This window comes from Chlorocebus sabaeus, chromosome 12, assembly GCF_047675955.1.
Source record: "Chlorocebus sabaeus isolate Y175 chromosome 12, mChlSab1.0.hap1, whole genome shotgun sequence".
NCBI classification, from domain to species: domain Eukaryota; kingdom Metazoa; phylum Chordata; class Mammalia; order Primates; family Cercopithecidae; genus Chlorocebus; species Chlorocebus sabaeus.
Window position 1 is genome coordinate 112,298,441 of NC_132915.1, and position 10,387 is coordinate 112,308,827.

The following is a 10,387-nucleotide window of genomic DNA, read 5'->3' on the forward strand; positions in this document are numbered from 1 at the left end:
CCCCCAGGTCCCGGCCACCCCCGTCCACTGTCTGTCTCCACAGAGTCGCCTGCTCGGGGCCTTTCATATCAATGGAGTGGGGCCGCACACACCTTCTGTGGCTGCCTTCCCTCACTTAGCAAGTCTTTCCAAGGTTCATCCGCGCTATGGCTGTGAACATTCGTGCACACGTTGTGCCAGGAGGGAGCGGCCAGGTCACGTGGTGATTCTGTGTATAACTTTTTGAGACCTGTTTCCACAGGGTCTGAGTGCGCCATTTGACATCCTCACTGACCATAAGATCTGGAGCCCCTGGGCCGGGCGCGGTGGCTCACGCCTGTAATCCCAGCACTTTGGGAGGTTGACGCAGGCGGATCACGACGTCAGGAGATGGAGACCATCTGGGCTAACACAGTGGAACCCCGTCTCTACTAAACAAAATACAAAAAATTAGCCGGGTGTGTGGCAGGCGCCTGTAGTCCCAGCTACTCGGGAGGCTGAGGCAGGAGAATGGCATGAACCCGGGAGGCGGAGCTTGCAGTGAGCTGAGATGGAGCCACTGCACTCCAGCCTGGGTGACAGAGCGAGACTCCGTCTCAAAAAAAATAAAAGATTTGGAGCCTCTGGAAGCCACGATGTTTCCATCTGCTAAATGGGAATCATAACCTCTGCAGTACGTGAGGAAGCATGAGGGAGAGGATGGGGTCTGCTTTGCCGAGGGTGCACGTGGTGGTTCTGTCACCATGATGACCCACGAGCCTGGTCTTTGGAGGAAGCACCAGGCCTGTTCCACCATCTGCACGTGCTGACGCCAGGTGAGCTGTGGAACTGAGCAGAACCAAAGGGACTCCGATGGAACGGCTGAGGGCACTTCTGGCCCCAAGGCTCTGCTGAGCCGCTGTGGGCCCATGCTGGGCGGTCACGCCTGTCTCAGCTTTGCAGCAGTTGGTCTGGCCTGATGCTCCAGGAGGCTGCTTCGTTCTTGGCTTGGCCCATAAAACCATGAGAATTGGAGGTCCTGTGTGGGGCATCTGCAGTGTACCAGCCACGGAGCCCGGGGCACACAGTAGCTTCTCAGGAAATACTGAATGGACACTGTTTTCCAATTTCCATGACGCATCTGTAAGATGGCAATCGTGATCCTGTCTTACAAAATCTTAGACAAGTTAAGTGACTCTGAAAGTCCCCCAGCCAGGAGATGGAGCTGGGACCTGGTCTCAGGCCCACCTGGCTCCCGACAGCTAGGCTGCTGTGCACATGTGTTCAGGTTGCTACTGCACAAGGGCACTCGGCTGAAGGGGAGGAAGGGGCGAATCTCCATTCCCCATCCTTTCTCCCTCCCCACCATCACATGCCGGGCACTGCCTCTGCCCAGGGGTTCCTTGTGATTGTCACAGAAGGCTGAGTGGTCTGGCGGGTCCGGGGCCCATTCTGTGCTGCTGCCTCACCCTCCGCACAGCAACACCACGGGAGCCATTTCCACGGGCACTATTTTCAAGGGCACTATTTGCCTCTGTTGTGTGACAAGGGTGGGGGCCGGAGAGAGGTCTGCATCCCTGACCAGAGTCCATGAGGGAGAAGGCAGCGCAGAACGGCACCGGCCTCTGTGTGGGGCTCAGGCTGCGGGCTCAGGCCCTCCGAGTTCTGGCTTCCAGCACGGGAGCAGCAGAGGGCATCCTGCTGTGGTCAGTCCTCCCTTGCCAACCAGGGAGGTGGTCATTGTCCCAGACAGAGAAGGAGACTGAGGCTCAGGGTGGCCAGGACGTAAGCCCAGGACCCTTGCCCTTCATGGTCCTCTCCACTCGACCCGCCCATCTTGGGTAATTGTGGTGTTTGGATCCAGCTCTTTCTCGGTTTTTTGGCACAGAATCCCCCAGTGAAATCCTTCAGGGGGCCCAGCGTGTGTGTCAGGCAGCTGAGCTTCCGTCTGGGCTGAGCAAAGTCTGCCTGACCAGGTGTTTCCTGGGGTGTCCTACACTCAGGCACTGCTGTGTGCTCCGTAAAAATGGCCACTTTGAGCCCCCCCCATACCTTGGTGGTGAGCACCAGCATTATCCCATTTTACAGAGGTGAACACTGGGGCCGAGAGGAGCTGAGCTACACACCAAGGCCAAATGGGGAGCACCCCAGGGACCCCCACGCCTCCCAGCCCGAGGCCCGGGCCAGCGCTGCGCTGGGCACAGCCGTGCAGCCTCCCCACCCCCTCAGGTTCCTCTCTCCAGCATTTCCCCGGGAAGTTGTACATATTTTTACGGAGCTGGTTCTCCACCCGGATCATAGCCGCGGTCCTAGCGGTAATTGACTGCTCTCTAATCAAATTGATTTCCATTCCAGTGAGTCCTGCCATCCTCTCCATTCCAGGAACGCTGTTCTAGCAAGCGGAGCTCCGTACAAATGCACCATCAAACTGCAGAACGCAGGGCGCACCACGGTCCTCTCTGCCACCCGGTGACAGCTAAATGGCCTGAGGGCTTAGGCCTGGCCACTCACTGATGCACTCCCACTGGGGAGAGGCACACACCCCGGGCTCATCTGCATCTCACAGGAGGGTTTGGTGCCTATTCAGAGTGGGTCAGAGCGTGGGATTTCTTTCCCATCAAGTCCCACGGAAGCCTCGCCTGTCCCCACTCGGCTGGGGCTGGCCCGGCCATTGCCTTCCGTTCCTGCGTCCTGGCTTCTCCTCTTGGCTGTGGCCCAGCGTGGAGCTGGCTGGCTCCTCCTTCTGCACACTCCAACCCAGGACTGAAGCCCCTGGAGTTTCCACATGGGCTGACCCGAGTCGGCTCTGTCTAGGCTGTTTCCGGGTCTGCTCGGACCACCGCCTTGGGGGCACAAGAAGGAGGGGGGTGGTCCTGAGGCTGTGATTGTTCAGGGCCCTGTGGTTCCTGGCATCTGTGTGGAGGGACAGACCCGAAGCCCATCAGGGCTGGCAGGGACATTCGTACTCAGCCTACTTCAGGTGGGCGAGGAGAGGGGTGGCCTGGCCAAGGCCCCAGGACCCCCGCCACCCAGCTCCTGACCTGGCCCCCCCACCTGCACCCTCAGGTGGTGCTCCCAGACGCTGGAGCAACTTAGGGGGGTGCCTTGTGCAGATGGGGGACCTCCTGGGACTATCCAGGCCTTCCTGGGTGACCACACCTGTGGGTGGAGTGACAGGGTCTCCAGGTGTCTCCTCCTCTGTCCCATCAGAGTGAGCCTGAGTTTTAAAGCCAATGCAACACTCCCTCAAAGCTTCACGACTGACCACAGTGGCTCCCAAGCCAGGGACTCTGACGGGAGGTGACCCCCATTCCTCCTCCCCTGGGTGCGAGAAACTGGAGCCCGGTGGGGTGGGCATACAGAGAACCAGGAGGAGCAGGAGGAGCCTCTGTGTGTTCCCCTGGCGCTATCAGGAACCAAGGCTGCCAGCCCCGCCACTCCAGGGTGGCACAGGTGCCTCTGGGCCGGCTCCAGAATCCTGCCAGCCCCTCTGTGCCCGGGCCTGGGGGCCTCTTTCTGCCATAGCCACTGTTACCATGGAGGAGGGACACTGTCATCAGCTTCCTGCCCCCTGGCCAGCACCTGGGCTAGGTTGGCATTGGAGGTGCCACACGCTCACATCGTTCACACGCCAGGTGAGATGCCAGCTGGGAGCAGGGCTCCCCAGGCCTCGTTCACAAAAAGCGTGGGATGCCCCTGCTGGCCCTCGGCTGTGGCTGCCAGTTCTCACAGCCTCAAGACTCTGATTCCAGAAACTGAAGCCAGAACAGACAGGTGCTACCCAGGGACCTCTCCCAGCCCTGGGACCTCTGTCATGGGCCCCGTGTCCCTTCTGATGCCGAATCCAGTTGCCAATCTCCAACTCTGGTCATGCCTGGCTGTTCTGGGGCAAGCAGACTGCTGGTGCCCCCAAGGCCCCTGGAGCGGCTCTGCTGTGACTTGGCCTCTGGTGGCACCGAGATGGGCCTAGAGCAGCCCTGCCCCCAGGCAGTGGGACCCTCTCTCTTCCCATCCCTCCACTGCAGGCAGCTCTGGGGGGATGGGAAATAGTTTTATTTATTTTTATTTTTATATTTTTTTGATGGAGTCTTGCTCTGTTGCCCAAGGCTGGAGTGCAGTGGTGTGATCTTGATCTAGCCTCCTGGTTGCCTAATCACGCCCAGCTAATTTTGTATTTTTGGTAGAGATGGGGTTTCACTACGGCTGGTCTCAAACTCTTGACCTCAAGTGATATGCCTGCCTCAGCCTCCCCAAAGTGCTGGGATTACAGGCATGAGCCACCGGCCGGGAAATGGTTTTAGTGCAAATGCTATAAGCAAGGCAGAGGCTGGGAGGCAGTGAGGCCCACACTGTCAGCAGCCAGGCAGGGGCGGCCCAGCCATGCCCCGGGCCCCAGGGTGCTTTGTCCTCCCCTGCTCAGCAACCTGACCAGCCAAGGCTTCCAGAACCCCGTTATCAGCAGACCCAGATCTCAGGTGCCAGCGTCAAAGAGAAAAACGCAAGCGAGTATGTCTGCTGCCTCGGAGGAGGATGCCAGATGAGTGGATATAGAAACTCCAAACTTCAGGCCTGGCGCGGTGGCTCACGCCTGTAATCCCAGCACACTAGGAGGTCGAGTCAGGCGAATCACCTGAGGTCAGGAGTTCAAGACCAGCCTGGCCAACATGGTGAAACCCCATCTCTACTTTTAAAAATACAAAAATTAGCCGGGCATGGTGGCGAGCGCCTGAAATCCCTGCTACTTGGGAGGCTGAGGTGGGAGAATCACTTGAACCTGGGAGGCGGAGGTTGCAGTGAGCTGAAATCGTGCCACTGCACTCCAGCCTGCGTGAAAGAGTGAAACTGTGTCTCCAAAAAAAAAATAATAATAATAAATAAAAGAGAAACTCAGAATTTCTCTTGGGCCAATGCCCACCCCACAGCAATGTGACAGCCGCAGAGACCCAGTGAGCTGGGAAGGCCTGCAGGCCTGGTACAGGGCTCCGTGGTGAACAAGGAGAAGCGTGCATGTGGCCGGGACAGGCACAGGATGACTGTGGACGTGGACGTGGGAGTGCGATCGCTGACTGAGATTTGCTGCCATACAGGTCAGAGGAAGGTTTTTTTTCTTTTTCTTTTTTTTTTTTTTTGTTGAGATGGAGTCATGCTCTGTCGCCCAGGCTGGAGTGCAGTGGCACGATCTCAGCTCACTGCAAGCTCTGCCTCCTGGGTTTACGCCATTCTCCGGCCTCAGCCTCCCGAGTAGCTGGGACCACAGGCACCCACCACCACGCCCGGCTAGTTTTTTGTATTTTTTTTAGTAGAGACGGGGTTTCACCGTGTTAGCCAGGTTGGTCTCGATCTCCTGACCTCGTGATCCGCCCGTCTCGGCCTCCCAAAGTGCTGGGATTACAGGCGTGAGCCACCGCGCCCGGCCATGGCTTTGGCTTGTAAAGGAGCCCTGAAGGCTGACTGTTGTGGCCCGTTCATAGACACTGGCCCCTTGAGTGGGTGCGGGAGCTGCCTTGGGGTTGCAGTCAGGTTGGCTCAGCGAAGGGTGCCTCTGCTTAACCCTCTCCTCTCCTGCAGGCCCTGAGTGAACCCAAGCCACTGCTGGGAAACACAGAACGCACCGGGAAATGCCTCCCTCTGCAGCTGCTCCCCGGCCTCCCCACACGGGGACTGAGGTTTGTCACAGGCCACAAGCTGCACGCCCTGCCCTGCCTTGTCCTCTCAGCAGCCTTTCCCAGGGGATCGGTTTCTCTTCCCCACCCTGTCTTTAAATATATACATGTACTATATATGTGTTTTTATGTTTTGTTTTGTTTTTTTGGAGACGGAGTCTCGCTCTGTCACCCAGGCTGGAGTGCAGTGGCATGATCTTGGCTCACTGCAACCTCCGCCTCCTGGGTTCAAGTGATTCCCGTGCCTCAGCCTCCCGAATAGCTGGGATTACAGGCATGTGCCACCACGCCAGGCTAATTTTTGTATTTTTAGTACAGATGGGGTTTCACTGTGTTGGCCAGGCTGGTCTCGAACTACTGACCTCAGGTGATCTGTCTGCCTCCCAAAGTGCTGGGATTATAGGCATGAGCCACTGCGCCCGGCTATATATGTATGTTCTAAATCCCCCATTTTAGCCATTTTTCAGTGCACGACTCAGTGACACTGAGCACAGTCACCTTGTCGTGCAGCCATCACCCTCGTCAGCAGAACCCTCCATCTTCCCCAACTGAAGCTCCACCCCCACGAAACACTGGATCCTGCACCCACAGCCGGGCCCCTCCATCCTACTTCCTGTCTCCGTGATTTTAGTGACAGGGCACCTCACGAAGTGGACCCTCGCAGGAGGGAGTTGTTAGCCTGGCTCCCCTCACGGAGCCTCGTGCCCTTGGGGTGCATCCCTGTTTTAGGGCACATCATGCTGCACTTGGCGGATGGACCTTGTTTGCAGGTTGTCATCTTCATGGGTTCTGGGCGGCTGCACCTCTGGGCAGTGGGAAGGGGCGCTGCCGTGACCGTGGGGTCCTGCAGAGTCTTTGGGGCTGCCGGAGTGCTTCTCCCCAGGGACCCCGATCCGGCAGAACTCCATCTGCCCAGCTGCAGCCGGGCTGGTCTGAGGGCACCCCAGGGAGGACTCCTTGCTTTTGGGACGGCCTGGCTGAGCCTGGGGCCCACCCCAGCTCTGGTGCTGACTCCCTCACAGGTGTCCTGAGCTTGACTGGCCAGTGTGCATGCTCTTGCCACTGCTACTGTCACCCTTCCCAAAGAGCCACCTCCATGTCACCCTGCCCCCTGAGGGACAGGGCCAAACAGCCCAATCCGTTCCTCCTTGGAGGAGAGCAGAGGAAGCCCCTCATGGTGGGGGTGGGGCGAGGTGAAGGGACAGGTGGCACCTCGACATGTGGGTGTGGTTGGTAGGAGACCTCAACCCTGGGCTGGGATCCCAGTTCCGGAGCCACCCCTGGGCTGAGGTGCCTGGAAAGACGTGCCTTCTCACCAGCTCACAAGCCCCAAGTCCAGCCTTGAACCGGGTCTTGTCTGTCCCAGAGCCCCTTCGATGAGAAGTCACTGGGAAGCGCTGGTCTCCCGGAACGGTCCTGGCCGACTGACGAGGGACATGGGACAGCTGGGGAACCAGGGCCCCAGTGGGCAGCCAGAGCTGTGGACATTCCTGGGCTGCTGGAGCCTCCCAGCTGGAGGGGAGGAGGAGCGGGGGATGAAGACACGTGCTCAGGACCTCTGAGGCTGTCCCTCTGTCCCTCTGCCTCCTGACTGTCCCGTGTGACCCTCCCTCCCTCCCTCCCTCCCGAGTGCAGCCCACAGCTGGGGGCCACGGCTGCTTCCTTGAGAAGAAGCCTAGTTCTGCCCTCAAGAGGACTCCAGGAAGATGGGCTGAGGGGGGTGAGGGATGGGCACCATGGCGCTGGCTTCTCAAGGGCTTGGCTTGGAAGGAGGGGGGCACCCTGAAGCTCCTGTGCGAGAGACAGCTGCCTCCTGGTGCCAGGGCAGGCACCCGGCGCTGGTGCTCAGGGAGCCCCATTCCAGAACCTGCCCGACTACGGGGGCCAGAGGGACACATAGTGACCTCCCTGGGTTGTCTCATCTTACCTGTTAGAGCTGGCAGCCAGCCACACACCTCAGCCAGCCTTGGCCCCATCTCGAGGCCCCTGCCCCCAGCTCAGGACGCCCGCTCTGCCCAGCCTGGGTCTTGAGGGTGGGTGGGAATGGTACCTGGCAGAGACCCAGTTCTTTTGCTGGCTCAGCCTGGCTATTTGCTCACTGAGGGGTCTGCGCACCCCACCCAAACTCCTCTCTCTGGGCCCCCAAGCCTTCCGCAGCCAGCTGAGCCCTGCCTGGGAGAGAGGCCCTGGAGAGGCTGGGTGGGGACTTGTCGTCATCGGGAACCTTCCCACCTCCAGGCCTGCTCAGTACCCTTAGCCCACACAGATCGCCTCCCTCAGCCTGGTGGGGTCTCAGGCAGCCAGGCGGACCCCTCCACAGCGGCTCCCCACTCCCTCTGGAAGTCCAACCCTCAGCTCACTTCTGCCGAATTTCCAGTGGGGCTACCTGGAGTTCCCCCAAACCCCACCCCAGGCTTCCTCTACCAGCTCCCAGCTCCAGCCCTCCAGGATGGCCACAGATCCCCAGGGAGCCCCAAAGGGAGGGTGTGGCCTCGGGCCCTCAACGTGAGGGTGGGGATGCAGCCCTCTCCAAGCCTCTCCACCCCTCAACTCCATTACAGCCCATGGAACCCGTGGACACCCCACCACTCAATCTACCTCCTGCCCCTCACCTGTGTGCTCAGACCTATGTGGGGCCCCCAGTGATCAAGAGGCCATGGGAGCCATGTTCCTGTGGGCGGGCAGATGAGGCTCCATCCTCCCCCTACCCGCCCCACCCCCCTTCCTGCCCCCAGACTCTTCTCCCAGCCTGAGGTGCCCACCGCCAGACACCTTCCAGTCTTTGAGACCAGAGAGAGTCGTGGCCTGACGGCCACAGTAACCCACGGCAGGGTCAGCCACTCCGGGTGAGCAGCTAGGGGTCCTCTGCCCCTAACCTGCTGCCCCCGCCCTCCTTCCCTTTACCTGTAAAACTCCCCCCGCCCGCACCATGGTTCCTCCCCAAGAGGCCTGTGTCCACCGCCAAACAGAATGTCCGGCCAGCCTACTCCTCACAGGCCACCTGGTGGGACGGGCACAGGGCAGGGCTGGACATCCCCCAGCCCCTGGGTAACAGCAGAATCAGGCTGAGAGGTGGGTGAAGGCAGGGGTGCTCTCACTGGCAGCCCGGGGAGCCTTCCTCTCATCAGAGTGGGGTCTGTCCATCCCACGGGTGCCAGAAGGCACGCGTGACCCAAAGCGGCTCAGGAGTGAGGGAGGTCACAGGGCCCCATCCCAGCCCCTCAGGCTCCCCGCAGGCGCCCTTCCCTCCCCAGACTCTGGGCTCAGCTCCCTCCCAGGCCCCTCCTCCACCCAGGGCTCCTGACCCTTTTGTGCCAAAGCACAAAGGGCTGGGGACAAAGCCGTGGGTCCTGCTGACGCAGCACCCTCCCGTCCAAACTGACAAAGGGGCACCAGGAGGGGGAGGCCCATGCAAGGCTCCCGATGCCTCAGCCGGTTTCTTTCGGGGCTGCAAGGGCGAGGCAGCCGCTGGAAGGACGGGGGATGGGGGATACGGGACATGGGATGGGATGGGCAGCAGATGCCTGGCTCCCCCTCCTTCTTGGAAAACCAAGGCTGACTCTGGGGAGAAGGGCTGGGCTGGGCGGGCTGGGCGGGCCCCCTCCCAGAGTGGCGGGATTCCTGGGCGGAGCTGGGGCATTCTCCATGACCCTTCCTCCCCTCACCGCGCTACCCAGGCCTCAGCAGTCCTAGCTGCTGGGGTGGCCTGGGACCCACCTGGGTGGGGCATTTGGGGTCTTGCAGGTGCGCATCCAAGCTGTCTGTCCTCACCAAGCTCCCCAGCAGCCAGGCAGGTGCCTGGACACTCAGCGTCTGCCAAGTCCACCCCGTGCAGGTGAATGAATAGGCCAGGTGGGGTGGCCACGTGCCACTTGTCTAGAGCAGAGTCGGCCTGGAGGAGCGGGGCTGGGTGGCCAGACCAGCCCTGAAAACAAGCCCTGCCTGGGAGTACGGCCCCGAGAGCCGGGGGCTCTGCTCCTTCTCCAGGAGGATGACACTGAGAGCCCAGGGCTCTGCTCCTTCTCCAGGGAAGTTGAGTCAGACACACTTACCCTGGCAGCTTGAGGCTGGACTTGGTGGTGGGATGGGGACTGGAACGCTGGCCCCCACCAGGGAACAGACCCCTTGGGCGTTCCTGGTGGGGACAGTGTAGTGATGTGACTCCTGTAGGAGGTAATGGCTCAGGGTGACCCCAAGCCACCATCCGCATTGCCACAGGGGCCCTTCCATCCAGGGGGCCCATAAGGAAACCACATCCATCCATTTAAGACATCAGGGGCTGCCCTGTGCTGGCCTAGAGGACCCTCTTCTGGGAACACGGCCATGAAGCCCTGCCCAATAAACTCACCACTTCCCTCCTGGAGAGCAGGTGCCACGAACCCTGCGAAAGGGGAAGAGGCCAGGGAGGGGTGTCCATGAGGTGATCAGCATGGTCCCCTGGACGAGACTCTCACATGACCGCAGGAAGCGAGGAGCCCACCATGCAGGTGTCCAGAGGAAAGTGCTTCCAGACGTAGGAGGTACCCATCAAGGGCCCGGCAGGACCCCAGGTCTAGGGGACACATGATTGCAAAGCACTCGGCCTGTCCTTGTGGATACGCCAGAGGAGCAAAGGGAAGTGGGGCTGGCCACGCAGCCTGAACCCCAGGACACCAGCCTCAGGGCTGGAGAGGCGGCCAATCCCGTGGGCCCAGCTCTGCCCACCTGCACTTGTCTCTCTGTGCATCTGGGGGCAGACGTGGCCTGGGAGGGGGTGGCAGAGGGGG